This window comes from Lissotriton helveticus, chromosome 11 (assembly GCF_964261635.1).
Source record: "Lissotriton helveticus chromosome 11, aLisHel1.1, whole genome shotgun sequence".
NCBI lineage: Eukaryota > Metazoa > Chordata > Amphibia > Caudata > Salamandridae > Lissotriton > Lissotriton helveticus.
This window is the reverse complement of record NC_136072.1, coordinates 476,287,216-476,305,278: the sequence shown is the minus strand read 5'-3', so window position 1 is coordinate 476,305,278 and position 18,063 is coordinate 476,287,216. Positions and strand designations below refer to the sequence as shown.

Sequence of the window (18,063 nt, the reverse complement as noted above, 5' to 3'; positions counted from 1 at the left end):
GCTGCAATGAGATCTGCAGAGTATATATATATATATATATATATATATCTGCTACAGGTATGGGCAATGAAGGAATGGGAGCACAACAGACTTAGAGGGATTGAATACAATTTTTTAACTGGGAGAAGGGAGCACGAGTAATAGGTTTCATGTATCCAACAAGGGGGGGGGGGGGGAGCATTGGCAAAGCCAATGGGTCCGGTCTTTGGGACCTATTGGTTTTGCCAATAGTTTATATCCTTTTACTATTCTCAATGCTGTGCAGTATGGCTTAGTAATCAAAATTTTAAAAAATAGCTTTTCATTCTGCCAACTGATGTTTGTAGAGGTCATCCATGGTTTCCAGGAACAACAGTAAACACACCATTTCCAGAAATAAAATGCCTTGAGTTTTCATACTTGATGAGAAAGGTATAATTGTGTAAAAAGTGTATAGGTTAATGGAAACCCATTTAGTAAAGGAAAGACTCCCTCTATTGAAGGCCTGTGGCAAAATTGTGTTGTGCATTTTGTAGCCCTATCATTAATGTGAGCGCATATGGATTAAAGTCACAGCTTTAAAGGACATGGCACTATTGTCAAAAAACGCAAATGCATGCAGGTGCTTACCCATTTACATCGGTGATTCTATCTGTAGAGAATCGCTGATGTAAACTTGATCACATTTGCAACAGTAATGATGGAGTCCTTCATATCATACGTGAAACTGAAGAAATTGTTAGAGAGGACCTTCGCTGATGTAAACTTGATCACATTTGCAACAGTAATGATGGAGTCCTTCATATCATACGTGAAACTGAAGAAATTGTTAGAGAGGACCTTTACGTGAAAGTAGTCACTGAGGAGCATTTACGTATATAAGATATGTGCATACATGCATTACTCGTATTGTTGATTTCCTGCAACCGCTAGACCACAAAAAGTTATTTTTGGGGAGGCAGGCCACTAGTATGGCCTTTCAGGGCAGACATTTCATGCTGCATTCTTCAAACAGGTAGCATAAGGCTAACTGGCAATTGAGAAATCCAAGACTTGTTTCTTTGACAGCTGAACTGTCCAGGATCCTACCAAATAGTTCTGGATCTGAAGGGTACGTTTGCTGTAATGTTCAAACCCCCAGGTACTTCGCGATAGCCACTGAAAAATGAAAGAGAGGCACAATGTGCTAGACAGAGGATGCACTGCTGCTTGACAACGGTGCCACACAAATCCAGATGAGGGCTGGATTAAGGGAGCACTGTTCTCACAAAATCCAGATTTGCATGAACAGCACAAGATGAATGACAGTGAATGAATAGTACTATGCAATAGCTTTTGGGCCTACAAATGAGTGAATAGAGCTGCACCCTTGTCTCTTAGGAGCTACTCCAATGATGTACAAGGAAAATCATGGCTGCACTTATGGCTCACCTGGCATGCACACACTGTTAAAATTCAGTGATCTTTGGCGCAGTGAAGTGTCACTAAAGCACTGCTCACCTAAAGCTCTTCACATGAATGGTGCTGTGCATGATTCCTCGAAAGCGAGTAAATAGTATTAATAGGATCACTCAAACGCATATAAAAATTATGCTGTGCCATGGACCCTGTAACTAAACCAAGGATGAAGTGGATCTAAAACTCTGAAAATATCACCAAAAAATGTAGTGAATAACACTGTGGAAAAAATGGGCTGGGAGCGGAAAGTATGCGGAGGTGACATATCAAAGGGATGCTCATCTTTGCATCTGTGTGAACGCAAGTTGTCTTGCATGTTACAGACACTGGTACAACATGGACAGTGCGAGTTGAACACAGCTACGGAATAATTCAAAAAATCATGAGGCCCTGCCGGTGACAGTAGCGTTTCGGACGGTGCTGTGAGCAGTACCTAATAGCAGCAGATCTGTGCTGTAGGCTTCAAAGTGCAGTGACATGCACCCTTGTACAGCTGTGGCATTCTGTTGGCCATTTCCACCTACTACAACAGTTTTCCCCCAGTCAGCCCTACATTTCATAACAGCAGATACCCATTGCAATGGATGTCTTCGTGGCAGGCAATGGCAAAACTGAAAACGATCAACCTTTCGTAGAGCATTTATTACAGAAGGGGATGTTTAAAGCAGACGAAATGTGTGAACGGTTTCCCAGGGCATAAGAGAAACTGTTACTGAGCTGAGTGACCAAAGTGGATCAGCCGACAGGTGCTTTATCATAAACAGCGGTTGGACTAGCCAGTTGGAACAGCAAGAGCTGCGAGTGACAAGGATGATGTGGCTGCAAAAACTATGTAGAGAATCCATTGATGGAGTTGACAAGTATGGGGGAGTGGACGGGGTGCAGAAACGGGCTGCTTGAAGAACACGACGGGAGGAATGGGGGGACAAAGACAAACTGCCTAGAGGGGAACATGGGCAGCAACCTACATGGGAGAAAGCTGGTTGTAGAGAGTTTACTTAATAAACCAAGATAGGGTTTTTAAAAGAAACCGGGATGGCATGAAAGAGGGGGTGGGGTTAAATATGGTTTAAAAAAAAAAAAATATGGAGCAGACCGTGTTGACCAAGTCATAACTTAGAAATAGTACCTGGCTTCAAGCGAAAGCAGCAGAAAAGACAGCAGATGAGCACTAAGCAAAGATAATTAATCTGTACTTGGTCCATGCACCACAACAAGTAAAGGAAATGGCACCTGGCATACACTTACCAATGAGAAGGCAACATAGAATAGCAACAATGATGGCAAAGAATGGTAAGCTAGTGGGGGGTTCCAGGTCAATTACTGAATCAAGACCCCAGCAAGCGAGAGAGCATGACCTTGCAGGCTCGACCTAAAAAGGAGCACATGAGGGAGACAAGTTAAAGCAATCGCGGAGCAACGTGGATGGGGCAGGGTAAGCAACACATGTGGGAGAGTTGAACACCACAAGCACTCTCATTGAGCACTTGAAGAAAAATAGTTCCCTAGCTGTAAGAAGAAATGGGATGAAGTCAGGCAATCAAAATTATGTTAGGGGATTATGCACCATGGAAAGAACATGAAGGCAAGCCAATGAACAAGAAGCAAGCAAATTAGAAAATGAAAAACCCAATAAACACTAAATAATTAATTTTCCATACGTCAGTGTTACATGGTTAAGTTTAGAGAGGTTTTTTTATTTAAAAGCTCAGGTCAGTGTTAAGACTGTGGTTGAGATTTTAGTTAACATACATGGTCTCATTTGTATTCAGTTTTGGGTTTAACATTAAGTTAGGGCACTGGTTAGGGGTTGAAGTATACCAGAGACGTCTTTTCATTGTTTTCTAGACAGCAAATATTCAGAATTTTTGATGCAAAGTGTAATGCATTTTTTCTTTATCTTCCTTGTCAAACAGATCCTGGACCTAAGAGTTAAACCATAACATTGCCGTGCAGCTGGCACTTCAGTTACAAAGTTTCTGTGAGCTTGGATGACTTGCTCCTTGAACTGTGGCATAGAGTCCAAGAGCTGCTAGTCTGCCCATACTATCTACTGTCCATTAACCACTCCATCAAATAAACAGCTTCCAAACCTTAACCCAGAACCGTAACCTCAGGTTCCCATACTAGCAGTGCCAAAAGAACTAAAGCCCTGGTCACAACAGTAACCACTGACCAGAATGTAACCCCACTACAGTTACAGTGGACCAAACATGGTCATTGCCTTAATTTCCCTCGTGTCAACAACCACAGCAGAAAATATAGATGAACTGCTACCAATAGCGAGCAATACACACCAAGTATGCCTACATTTCTAACTAAATTACCCCTTAATCAGTGCCTCGCCAAGGAGATGACCCCACATAACAGTTAAAGAACCACAATAATCACTGCCTACCATGCCCATAAACAGCTAAGAAACCCGGGCTTGAGCCACAGGCACCCTCCAAGACTTGCTCAGTCACAACCCAGAATCACCGCCACGGAAGTAATGCTATGCTCAAAAGCCAAATTGTTGGTGTTGAACCAAAATTTAAAGGGGGGGCGGGAGAGAGAACAGGACTAAGAATGCACCTTAGATGACAAATGAAGGCGCTGTGCCACAAAAACGAGCCGTTGCTAAAGACCAAATTACTGATAAAATTACGCACAACTTTCAAAGAAGACAGGGTTCTCTTAATGGAACACGTCAATTACAGTTAACAAAAAAATATACGTATGTCCCCGGTATGTCCATTGCTGCAGAACGTGCATGGTGTGACACGGGGACAATTTACGCATGCTCCCGGCCACATTTTTGTTGCGAGTTTCTCACTGACACTGTATAGCTATGTGCCATTCCTCCATGCCTGTAATTATCCAGCAGACCAAACTGGATGAGAAATGAAATAATGTGGTATTAACATATTTAACTATTTAATAAATCTGGCTGCCTTTCGTACAGCCTGTGATGTATTATCTGCAATTAGCTTATCTGGGTAAACGAGGTCCATTCTTTTTATAATGTAAACAAAAACAACTTTATTCGAAACATTCGATTTAACACAACGCTACTCGTTTCTTGGGTGGGAGTTACACTGCTGGAAGGGGTTTGGAAAGATATGATGGGCGAGGTGAATCACTTCCGTGGACTTGGCGATCTGGATTGTGATCGGCTCTTGGCAGGGGAGGCAGACCGGCCTCTACCCCTGGAAACAGATCTGCTTCTTGCCCGACCCCCAGACCGCGACCGTGATCTTGATCTCTTAGCCGAACCGGACCTGCGGGGAGACGATCTGGACCTGCGAGGAGATGGTGACCTGGTTCTCCTGCCACGGCTCCTGCTGCGTGAGCGGGAGCGCCTTCTGCTGCCTCTGGATCGAGAATGGGAGCGAGACCTGGACCTGCTCCTCCTACGTCGGCCACTGAAACGGTGGCAATCATACGCATAATGACCCCTTTCGCCACAATCATAGCATCGGTCGGAAGGATCGAAGCCGCCTCTGGCTGGAGGTCGGTCATACCCAGACCGTCTGGGGCGGCCAGAGGACAGCTCCACTCGCACACGGGAGCCGCATATCTCCTTGTTTCCATCCAGGCCACGGACTGCATCTTCAGCATCTCGCGGGTCTTCAAACTCCACAAAGGCGAATCCAGGTGGATTTCGAGCAATCCAGACACTTCTCAGGGGACCATAGTAACGAAAGGCACGCTCTACCTCACCCTTGCCAGCACCAGCAGCCAGGTTACCCACAAACACTTTGCGTTCGCCATCCGGTTCACGCCCTCCTTGCCTGCTGGATGATCCAAATTCATCTCTGGAATAGCGCCCCCCAAAACGCGACATGTTGCACTCCTATAGAAACGTATTTACAAACTTTTTCCTCTACCTCTCACAACAGTCTCGTGGTTTTTTGGTCAAACTGGATCCGATTTCTCACTTTGATCCCTTTCACGATCAATTTGGTGGTTTTTTTTTTACTCAGTCTGTTAATTCTTTTTTCAAGTCTCCGGTCACCCCTTGCTCAGTCTCAAAGTCTCATGACCCTTCTTCCGCTTTAAATCTCAATGCTTGTTTGCTTTGTCTCACAGTTTCAGTTCACCGCTCTCTTAAAGCCGCCAACTACTCTCCCAACACCGCTTCCTGTTGAGATCCCGCCCCGGTTCACTGCCCAGGAACCGCGGTTAATTTTCGAGTTAGCGAGCGGCGGTAAACTAGGTGGCGCACTGGCGTCAAGGAAAATGCCTCTTCCCTCAACGGCTGCAGCGCTTTCCCGCTCTCTGCCTCGGACGTTGCTCGTTACCTCAGGGCTTGTGGCCTAGACTCCGCCCCTGCGCACCCTCAGTCCTGTTCAGCGGCAGGCTCGACTGCTGACCGAGGCCCTTGCCGGTCTTTCGCATGGGGGGTCTGGGGAAGATGGTGCGGCCGTGCGCGCGCTCAATCACCTGCTCCGACCGGTTTCTTCCAACACTCTCTCTCTGGACCCCGTCGGCGTCAATACCGTGCCTCTCGCTCGGCGCCGGCTCTCTTTCTCGAGGGTTGGGGCTCCGCGTGCTTCGGTTGCTCGTCTAGTCAGCCGTAGGCCTTAGCTCCGCCCTGGTCTCGTCGTCCACGCACCTGTGCGCGGCTGCTCTCCGCTCCGTGTCCTTCTGAGAGAGGTACGTTTTTCGTCCGTGCGCCGGTGTTCGGCGGACCTGGCCTCCCACTCCGGCCCTCTCCTCGTGGGTCTTCGAATGCGAACAAAGTGGGGCCCACGAGCTGAATGGAGGACGCGCGCCCAGCTTCTTCCTCACTGCACGGCGCCACTCCTCCTCCTCGTCCCGCCTTTTCCGCTTCCGCCTACAACGAGAGAGAAAGACTAGACCAGCGGTGCAAGATGTATGGGGGGATGCGGGCGGAAGTGGAAGGTGAAGTGGCGAACGAGACAAACCAATATGGCGACCGAGTTCTAATGCTGCTGTGACACCAGGTTCTCAGAGGACTTCGTGGTTCTAAATAATAATTCACAGAAAATGTGGGGGAAATGTAAATACTGCAGCACAGTCCAAATGAATGGCTTTTCTGTTTGTCGACGTCAATGTTTTTATTTTTTTTCCAATGGCAATAGCTTGGATAGATTCATGACCTCATCTTCTCACTTCGTCGTCGCTGTCCTCAGAGGGTGATTGCAAACCGAATGGAGAAAAACATAATATTTGGAGATGACCTGCAGTTTTGCGTAGAGTGTGACTTAAATGGAAGTCTGTAGAGGCATGTTAGGCACTTAAGTGGCCTGTAGTTATTGAAAAGTGGTTGATTCATACCAAATAAACCTCGGCGTAGGCTCAACATCCTGTGATTCCGGGCAAATCATTTAATCCTCCGTGACTGAAAAAATAATCAGGTGTTATGTCATGTAACTCATGCTCTTGTAAAGCGCTCCAATACCCTTGGGTCGAGTTTGCCCTATATACAACTTTAAATAAATAAATAAAGATGAGTTATCAGGTAATATATTAAAAGAAGCACTGGCAAAGCCAGTAGTATCACCTTTATAATGCACGTGTTGGCTTTGGCAAAGTTTGCCTGCAGAGTATTGTTGAAATAATTGATTTGTAGAGCCCTGTTTGTCACCCATGAAGGTATCCTGCAACTGGCAAATATAAAGTAAAAGATAAACATGTCAAGATACTGGAGGAACTTGCTGTTACAAAAACAGGATACATTTTGTGCAAATTTCTTAGTCGCGACATAGATAACAGTGCAAACATGGTTTCTTCCATATTACAGAAAATGCATCTTTAAAAAAAAGCATTGTGAAGCAAAATATTATGTATGTGAAACAGTAATGAGTGTGTCCTCCCCAAAAATCTTATTCGGTTCTTCCTAAAGTTGTTTGGTCAATACTTGAATGGAGTATGTTCTACCATGGTGGCAAGGTTTGGAAATGGTCGGAACACTCGAGGCTGTCGTCTTCTCACTCTCCTTGGGTTCATGTCTGCATTGCAAAATTGACAACATTTACAAGCTTTTTGCATTACACAAATGCCATGTTTTGCTAAAAATATATATGTTGTCTTAACAGTTTTAACACAATGTGTAATATTGAAATTTTTTCTTAACAAATACATGTTTTTACCTGTCTATTGTTTTTACAAAAAGAATGTGTAAATAATACATTTTAAATGTATTATTTACACTTTTTAATATAATTTTTTTCAACCAAAATACCTTCAACGGAAGTGTAAACAACACAGCACAACTATCGAATTGTACCACAGTAATGCACTGCATATAAATGTTTATTTTGAAATTAATGAGTGACATTAGCATTCTGAATATGTGAACAAACTTGCCACCATTTTGAGTGGAGGTGATGCACTTAACGGTCACAAACACACTATTTGACCATTTAAAATGTCGGGGTCCCGACCTCGTCGTCAGGACATTTGGAATTAGACGGCTGTGGCAGAAGTTGACCAGGCAGTGGGTCAAAAGTCCACGACGGACACAGCCATAGGCTAACATGTATGAACGCAAGGTACGAAAGCCAATGGCTGTGTCCATCTCAGTCGAGGATCACATACGTCGTGTACATGTACGCACCATTTAAAAAAAAAAAAAGCTCACTTGCCTCCTAAAACTGCAGCTAACAAGATCTCCTCAACTTTTGCTGCTGTTTCCGATCCCTGGGAGCCACGATGCCTGAAGAGCAGGTGGCAGGGCCCCAGTCTTCTCGCCAGAGGAGCTGGAGTTGCTGACAACGGAGGTATTTTCCCTGTACAGCCAGCTCTATGACTTACAAGAGGAACCAGTGCATTTTAAAAATGTATTGTAAATTAAAAAAATTTAACACAGGGAGTAGTGAAGGGAAGGCTGTGTTCATTTGACATCATGATCATCAGGCTGCAGATAACAGGGCCTGGCAATGAGCCATGCTTAGTCAGATTTGTGAGCCAGGCTGAGTCACAGAAGTGGACAATGGAAGCACTGAGGTATCTGACTCTTAAAAATGATTTCTTATCAACTCAAAATTGGAGTCGTGAACAAAATTATAATTTTAAATGGATTAAAAATAAAATGGAGAGTTACCTTAATTGAGTTAACACGTCATTTCACTTTTCTCCCTTTTCAAAGTGTAGCACTTAAAAACAGCAGGCCCTTTACTCCCAGTGGGCAGTATACACTGTGCTATGTATATGGTGATTATCTGTGAGTATCCTCTGTAAAGCGCTCCGATACCCTAGGGTCAGGCCAGCGCTATAAGTAAGTAAGTAAATCTTTATTCGGTTTTCAAATTACATAAAAAACCATAAAAGAGTTTCCACAATACATTTCATATAATCATCAACTAGGCATTATTCCTCAAATGTAACATTTAAAATTCGTTTTCACAAAAATTAAGACAAAGTTAATATATTTACATTTAAAAAGGGTTACCTTATTCGTTTCCCTCAAGGGGTCAAACATTATCTTATTAAAGATTTACTCTATGTTTAAAAATACATTTTAAAAACGTGCTCACAGTTTTGCAGGTCAATTCAGAGTTCAAAAGTTGCAATCTCAACATGGCGGGACGGCACCTTCTAATGCCCAAAGTTCGCAGAAGGGGAATTAACCATAGCTTACAGTGTACAGTATAAAATTTGCAGAACAATACAGTGTGGATCGTTGATTGTTCAGACAGTTCGTCACAGGGGCACACCGTTAAGCAATCTTCCCAGCTGTTTCTATTAGGAAAAGCTACAACCCTATGAAATATATTTAGCCTGAATCTTGCCAGTAAAAACCGCTCAAATTGTGACTCGACATATGTCAGATATGGTTCCATTTCTACAGTGGTCATAACTGTCAAAGAATGTTGGACTGAGGTTTTCTTTATCTCTGTGCTGATACGTATTTCTTCTATATGGCTCAGAGCCCTTATTTTTAGATCTTTCTTCGATATCTCAACAATTGTTTCAGGGTTGGAGTAATATTTAGCCATCCCCAGATCAGTGAGAAGATTTTTTACATATCTCAGCCATTCTATTTTTTCCGCGTGGTCCAGTGACATACAATCTGCCACAATCTCTTTTGTAAAGGAGTTTTTCGTTGACGTCCTAATACGACGCCAAAGCAGTATGGGTTTGATCTTTGCCAAATCCTCTATGTGGGGCATTCCTAGCTCTGCGTGGCATGTAAAGGTGAATACTCGTTTAGGGACCGCCAAAAGAAATCTCCTAAAGGTGTTCTCCGCTACCTGTAGGGTTTTTGTGTTCTTATGTCCCCACAGACCCGCCCCGTAAAGTGCAGTGGAATGACACTTTGCTTTGTAGATGCGGAGAAGCTCCACTGGTGGTTTCTTTCCTAGCTTCTGTGCGAATTTTATAAGGGCAGCGATTGCTCGCAGAAGTTGATGTTTACGGGCTTCTATAGCCGCTTTCCAATTAAGCTTCTCATCCATCATAATCCCCAAGTAAGGGTATTGGGCTGTTGGTTCTATTTTTTCATTATCAAGAAAAATGCTCTTCCCCAGTTTCTTTCCTTGGCCTGCCATCATAACATACGTTTTTTTTATATTTATGTGGAGGTCCAGACTGCCCATGAATTTTGCGTACCTATTCAGTGCTTTCTGTAACTCCCGTGGGGTGCGTGCTAATATCACCGCATAGTCTGCGTATAGGAGCGCAGGCACAAGGCGATCTTTTACTCGGGGGAGGTCCTGGCCCCCCTTCAACATCTCTACCTCGAGCCCATTAGTATAAAGGGAGAAGAGAAAGGGGGCCAGGACACAACCCTGCCTGATGCCGCGCTCCACTTTGAATGGCTCTGATAGTTCGCCCTGCACTCCAAAACGCACCCTAGATGAAGCGTTGGAATATAGTTCTCTCAGGAAGGTTATCAGGACTAGATCTATTCCCATATCAATGAGAGCTGACCACAGTTTTGCATGAGAGACGCAGTCGAAAGCTGCGGATAGGTCGACATAGACCATGTACAACCTGCCCCGCTTTACCGACACGTACTTCCCCATCATTAGGGCCAAATTCAGGGCTTCCTCTGTTGTACCGAAGCCCTCTCGGAAGCCAAACTGAATGTCTGAAAGAGTCCCGGTATCGTCCGCCCATTCCTGTAGGCGCTGGAGTACCACTCTGCCCAGTACTTTCCCCAGCGAGTCCAGGAGCGAGATTGGGCGGTAACAGGACACGTCCTCCCTATTTCCCTTCTTGAATATGGGTACCAAGATTGATTGGGTCCAAGATGTAATTAACCCGCATTTCATTGTAGCATCAAAGACCCTCTTCAATATTGGGGCCCACAGATCTAATTTAAATTTGAAAAAGTCAACTGGCACCCCATCTGGACCAGGAGCTTTTCCGCTTTTGCTTGATTTTACTGCGTTTATTACTTCATGGAATCCGAAGTCTAATGCAATTGGGAAAGGGTCAACCTGATCAGCCTGATTATTCCGGTTGATTCCTTCAGTTAAATCTACTTCTAAGGGTTTACCAAAAATTCTCGAGAAGTGGTTTACCCATATTGGTCCTTCAATAGCGACTTCTATTTTTGGATGATTGGTGGTATCCGTCAGAAAGGGGGCTTTCACCACCTTCCAAAACAGTTCGCCATTTCTATTTAGTGAGCTCTCATGTAATTGGTCCCATAGGGCTTTCTTCAATTCCTCTTTTCTTGCTTTGCATGCCAGTCTATATGACTTTCTTAAGTCCCTAACCTCCTCATGGTCTCTGACAGCTTTTGTTAGTGCTATTTTTAAAATTTTGTGGGCCGCTGAGCAGTTGTGGTTAAACCACCCTTTTTTTCCTCCTTTTTTACCTCTTTGCTTTCTTGTTAAGCTTTCATTTACCTTATCCAGGATCACCCTAAAAATTTTTAAGACTTCCTCTTCCCCTATTTCAGTATCTAGACACTTCAGTATTGATGGGTATACCGCAGTTACCACCTTGTTTGTTAATTTTACGGGATCTATCTTTCCCCATCCTAAGGTATAGCCATTTGTTTTTGTTAAATGTATGTTATTCTGGGCTAGTGTCGTCATTAAAAACTGTGCTGATAAATGCCCCTGATCTATAAGTAAATCAAAGCCTAAAGCAGCATGATCACTCAGAGTATTTATTAGCACTCTGAATCTCTGGGACTTATTTCCAAGGGTTGCTGTAATCAGTATGTAGTCAATTGTTGACTCGCAACCCCTTCCCAAGTAGGTTGGCTCCAGCTGCCCACAAGGGGGTTTCGCTTCATTTAGTATCACCAAGTCTAATTCAGATAAAGTTTCGTTTAAGAAGTCTCCTACCACAGAATGGCTGAAGTGAGTTATTTGGTCATCTATTTCATCCCCTAGACCGCAGATGTTAATGTTGTTCCTCTCGCAGGGGTGGTGATTAAAGTCACCCCCCCACACAATGCTTGGGGGTTCTATGCCCTGTGAATGTTTTGACCAAGTAAAATGTTTCTTGCGGAGACCCCCGAGTGTTTTTACTCTCTCGCTTTCTGCAAGATTGTCATACATATTTACAAGTATGATAGACTTCTTCGTCCGGAAGGACAATCTCAATATCTGATAGTTTGGTTCTAAACTGAGCACTGTGATTTCTAACCCCGGTATGGTGTTCGCTATATAGGTCATCAACCCACCCTTTGCCCTGCCATAGGTGCCTGCGATTGCTGGGGAGAAAATAAGTTTTATACCCTGTCAGGTGCATTTCTGTAGTGAGCCAAGTCTCCTGTAGGCATATTACTTGATAATCTTGGACAAAGTCTAGGGCACTTCCATCCACAATTTTTACTCGAAGCCCTGCAATGTTCCAGAACATAATTTGTAGTTTTATTTCATTCATTCTGGGATCTAATCTTTCATTCATGCTGCCAACCTTGTTGGAAACAGGGGTCTCCAAGAGCAATTGCCTTTCTTCCCTTATTGGGTCTGGTAAGCTGGTTTGTACATTCCCTGAAATAGGACTATCTCCCCCCCTTGCGGGTATTACGTTCAGTGGGGCCAGGTGAGTGTCACCTTTTGTTGCTTTTGTTTCTATAGTACCTTTCAATTTTATATCACCCTGCAAGTTAATAGATTCTACCAAAGCGAGTTTTACTGGGGAGGGTTGTTCCCTGCTAAGTCAATCTACTTCATCCAGCCGAAACAATGTTGAGAAGTGGTTGAAGGTAGGTATGTTAAACTCTATGTATGGTTGATAGTTATTGGTCTGAAACCCCCACTGTAACTGGGGATAAAGTGGTTGAAAGGGTTGGTCATAATATTTTTCCTGAGGAGGTTGGTAGCCCCCTTCTCTCCAGTCTGAGTGAAGCCTTTTAGGTAAATTCTGTTTTAGGTCTGTCATCAATTCTCGGGGGTAGAAATAGCTGACATAGTGTGTAGAAATATTGTCACCCCCTATAGATTCATACCAGTCACCAATTCACCTCACTGCTCTATGGTCCTTAAAATGAATGATTATTACATCCCCCCTCTTATCTTTTGGTCTTGATCCCACCCAGATTGCACGTCTTACTGTTAAAATGTGTCCGTTTATATGTGCGGGAAGAGGTCTGTTTTGCTTCAGCCAATAGATAGTTTTATTTTTTAAAGCATGATAGTTCTCCCTAACCCCCTCTGCTAATTCCGGGACCCCGGTCATGATGATTGTATATGGGGCTGATTCAGGGGGTAGATCTACTATCCTGGTCGTAGGTCTATTTGAACGCTGAGGTAGCTGTTCCCCCTTCTCCTTATCTAATCTATTTTTCGTAGATGGGTTATTTTTTACGGGAGGGAGGTTCCTTTCTGCTTCTCTTTTCTCTTCTACCTTTTGTTCAGTGCCAGTATGCATCTTTCCATTTTTTTGTTGGTTGGTTACAGGGGGCTTGGGTTTTTTGGGATTTTCTTTATTGGATATTTCCTTTGATGTTTTCCCCTGCGTAGTACCGGATCTCGCAGGTACACCCCTAGTAGATGGTTGCTCTGAGAGCAGAGTGGAGGAGACAACAAGATTAGTGGTAGAGCTGTTAGGATGTAGTGCTGCCAGTTTAGTTAGGGCCGTGGTGTTTCCTTCTATTTGCTTACCCAGCTTATCTAAGTGTGTGCTTATTAGTCTGGTTCTCTCTAACAGAGGAAGTAGAAGTGACTTCACCATGACCTCTATTTTAGTGAGGAGTTCGCCCTCGAAGTTTTGGTCGGGAGATGGCCCTAGTGTATTAGTCATTATAGATGGATTATTTGTCTTAAAGGGCCGTGTAAGTGGCGGGATTGGGGCCGGAATATTGGATTTCTCTTTTGAGACCGTACCTAACAAGAAGGGGGAGCCTCGTCTCTTTCTTTTTTCTGGTTGGTTCTCTACTTGTTCTATGGGTACTGGGGAGGATACAGGTAGTTTAGGTGAGCTGGATAGCCTTGATAGATTCAGGCTAACTAGTGAGTCAGAGAGGGACGTCACGCCGTGTGGATTAATCCCATTGTTTCCCTCGTCCCCTAAGGCTCCTAAGACAGTAGAGGGGATATTATCAGTGGGGGGAACGTTATCACTCAGAAAATCTAGGTCAATCACCTCTGGGAAAGTGGCTTTCCCAATTTGTCCTAGAGAGGAACGTTTGCCGGTTAGCAGATCCAAAGATAGGCGCTTTTCTGTGTCGGCAATTTCCTTCTCCAGGACAATAGTCGCCCGTTTAAAAAATTGGTCTATTGTACCTGAGACTGGCCCATTTGATGTGTTCACAGTTATATTTCGTGATTTCTCTGTATGTGATGACATGGTGGTAAAAAAATGAAATCTTCAAGGTATGAACACGGGTAGTAATGTACCAAGCCAGAGTCTTATGGTTCAGCAGAGTCTAACTAGTGTCCAACGGATGTTGGTACAAGGGTACAAGGGTACGTCTCTTACCGAGCAACAAATGTTAGGGGGGTGGCCCGTCCCGTCCTTTGACGGCCTTAGACGGCCCGCCCTTTGCCAGGGCTTCGCCCCGGGCACTCCCGCGCAACGGGGATCTCAGTTACTTATGGGCGTGTGGACGTAAATGTGAGGGTGGGGCGGGGCGGTGAGGGAGAGCGGGCCAGGTGTCACGGCCTCGGGGTTGCCGGGACTCCTGGGAGAGCGAGTCCTGGTCCCAGCGCTCGCAGCCCTGCAGCCCTCTCAGCCACCCAGCAGGAACCAAATTCCGGTGTGATCAATTTGGGCGATGCGGGACCCGCGAAGCGGGTTCCGCGAGGAGTGATGGTATTCCTTGTAGAAAGCAGCCAAGCAAAGGTCTGTGTTGGCGTCCCACGGAGCAGGCAGCAGGCAAAGTCTTTTAAGGAGATGAGGGTGGGGCGGGGCGGTCAGGGAGAGCGGGCCAGGTGTCACGGCCTCGGGGTTGCCGGGACTCCTGGGAGAGCGAGTCCTGGTCCCAGCGCATGCAGCCCTGCAGCCCTCTCAGCCACCCAGCAGGAACCAAACTCCGGTGTGATCAATTTGGGCGATGCGGGACCCGCGAAGCGGGTTCCGCGAGGAGTGATAGTATTCCTTTCCTTGTAGAAAGCAGCAAAGCAAAGGTTTGTGTTGGCATCCCCAGCGCTATAGAAAACTTCTTAAAAAAAAATATAGGAAATATACAGACCTTTTTTTACATCATAGAGATTTAAACTGCAGAAAAAAATGTTCCATGGTATGAAGTGTTTGATACAGTATTTATCTGCACGTTTAATTGTTCCAAATTTAAAAAAACATAAAATATTTGTTAGTGTCATTCATGTAACAGTGCTGCATATGGTGAAAGGTATGTCCTGTGCTGCAAGTACAATCGTCACTGGCTGTCAGTTACCCTTACAAATGTATCCCCTTCATACGGGAAAGGAATCAAAACCCAAATGTAGGTTTAGGCTCTAATCATTCTGTTTTACCGGTCTCTTACCCAGAAACCGTGAAGCATTATTATCTTGCAAAGAAGGACATTTTGTATGAGCTGTTTAAATGTATGGTTAAAATGCATTTATAAATTGCACATTTATCTGGTAATAATCTACAGCCTGCTTTGAACAAAAGGTTTTAATCAGGTCTGAATTTTAAGTGGTTTTTTCCTCCTATTGTTTGTTTCTGGGAACCTTTGTGACTTGAATGTGTTGCAGGTAATTCAGAGCAGCAGAAGATGTTCCAAACTTAGATCTGTATAGGTAGCGTGACTGCCAGAGTCACGAAAACAGGAAAGCTGCGCTTTGAGGAAATGTCTGCATAGTGGGTGGGACAGAACGGAGAACCAGGAACCTTTTTCTATTGTTAATATTGTATTGAAGTAGTGCCAAAAATAGTATTATAAGAATGGACTCGCAGTGTGTGTAATATGAGACTGACTTGTGCTTCTCTTATGGTTCGACCACTCTCAGCTGTCTTATTCTATACATATGCATTAAACCTGGCTGTCATCCCTTTGTTCCAGATGTGGTGATTAATGATTTTAGCTACTTAAATTATTTTTTCCAGATATAGGCACACATGTTCATACATCTCCAAAGAGCACGCTCTCACTCACACACATGGCAGTCCTTTCATAGCGCCCTTAATCATAGTATTTAGTTCAAACCATAGTATCAGGCTCTATGGACATTAGGTTTCAAGTCAATGTAGGTGGGGGTGTCTGGTTACAATGTACAAGTTGTTAGGATTCAATATTTCACAATAATTTCCGTAAAATGTTGGAGCCACTTGGCCTAGATGATGTCCCTGGCCTAGATTAGGGAATTTTGAATATGGCTAGGGATAAGGATAGACTATAGGTTAAAACAAAATTATTGATTTATTTTGACCGAATGAAAAAAAAATTGTTGTAACTTTTGACCAATGCTTGTGATTGATGTAGTAAAATTGTATTACATCAATTCAGACAAACAAAAAGTCAGAAAACAATTATTTTTTTCTTTCATTTTTTATCCATACAGGGCAACACTCATCAGAAAAAGACCATTTGGAACACCATTGTCAAGAAGGTGCGGACCCTGGGGAAATACAAGCAGAGCAGCATTAATTGTTAAAAGAGGTAGGGGGACCTACGCTGCTCGACCAAAAAGTCATCAGAAGTCCAGCTCGACTAGTCTTCCTACAGCAGCAAGTTCTCACGCCATACTCTGACCCCCCCAATGGCCCACATACTTGCGGTGGTCTGTCTGGAGCTTTATGGGCAGTTGAGCGCCAAAACAGCAGCATCAGGGGGTAAGTTCTAGTTTGAGTTCAACATGTTAAATAACTATTTTTTGCTACAGCAACAAATTTTGCCATCGACATTAAGGTCGACACATATCCAATGCACAAGAAGAGTTCTTGAAGGTATACATTTTGCACAAGGTGTATGATGATGTGTTTTGTATATGAATTTGTGGAACAGGATACCACCTGATTTCAGTACACTACCAAAGGACTGGTTTAAGCAGACACATGCCTGCCTAAACAACAAATATACATCAGGTTGTTTGAGGTTATATGGAACTTTATTGTAGCAGGTGTGATGCTCCTTCACTATTGTGAATGTTGTAATGTTAGCCCTAATACAGGTGACATAGCATAAAATGCACTTATGATACAGTGGATGTTCCAAACGTCACATTGGTAAGTTGGTTTTATACACACACACAAGAGTGAACATGTGAAACATATCACAAATGTGTTTTGATTCAAAATCACTATTTCATTCATGTCAAAAGTGACAGATTTGCATGTCTGATTCCTTTACAAATCTTCATGCAAGCCAGTCTGTTTTTTGAAAATAATTGTGATAGACATACGAGTTTTGGAAAAACACAGACAGGAATGTGTACACATTGGCGCCAGAGCAACACGTACCCAAACCCATTTTTCAATGTCCTTTGGTATGTCCAGTTTTCGAACTGGTGTGTGTTTGCCTCTGACCTCCTCTTTTTCACTGTGTGCTGCATTTCGTTTTTGCTGGTTTTAGCACTCTGGGTACTATACCACTGCTAACCAGTGTTAAAGTGCAAGTGCTCTCTATCTAAAACGTAATGGTAATTGTTGTCTCCATGCTAGGCATTTTCGATTTACTAGTAAGACCCTAGTACAGTGCACCAGTTGTGCCCAGGGCCTGTATATTATGCTACTAGTGGGCCTGCAGCACCGACTGTGATACCCAAATGAGTAGCCCTGCAAACATGTCTCATCCCTGCTACAGCAGTGTTTGTGTGTGTAGTTTTAAACTGTCATTTCAACCTAGCAAGTACACCCACTTGCCAGGCCCAAACCTTCACTTGTATTACATGTGAGGCACACTAAGGGAGTTCCAATGTAGCCACATGGGACAGGGTGCAGTGCATTTAAAAGGCAAGACATGTACTGTGGTGTTTTACATGTCATGGTAGTGAAATACTGCTAATTTAGTTTTTTCACTACAGCAAGGCCTATCTCTCCCATAGGTTAGCATTGGACCTGCATTGTAATATCTTTCAAGTGTATCTGCCAATTGGGAGCTAATGGAAATTTGGAGTTTGGTGTCTCTGGACTCACAATTTAAAAATACATCTTTTAGTGAAGTTGGTTTTTGAATTACAGGTCTGAAAAAGGCACTGTTAGAAAGTGGGCATTTTCTTACTGTGCCTCTGCCTGTTTCTGAATACATGTCTGGGTTAGGACGACATTTGGGCTGTTTATGCATTCACTCTAGACAGTCACATAAAGGGAGATGCAGTGTGCCCT

The 18,063-nt window shown here is 43.8% G+C and overlaps 1 long non-coding RNA gene and 1 pseudogene across 2 annotated transcripts in view; both read right to left on the bottom strand.

Moving 5' to 3' along the window:
* Positions 1–18,063, bottom strand: part of LOC144791394 (uncharacterized) — a 107,190-nt gene that overhangs the window by 52,503 nt on the left and 36,624 nt on the right. The gene's annotated exons all lie outside the window — the stretch shown is intronic.
* Positions 3,106–6,259, bottom strand: LOC144791393 (serine/arginine-rich splicing factor 7 pseudogene; annotated as a pseudogene).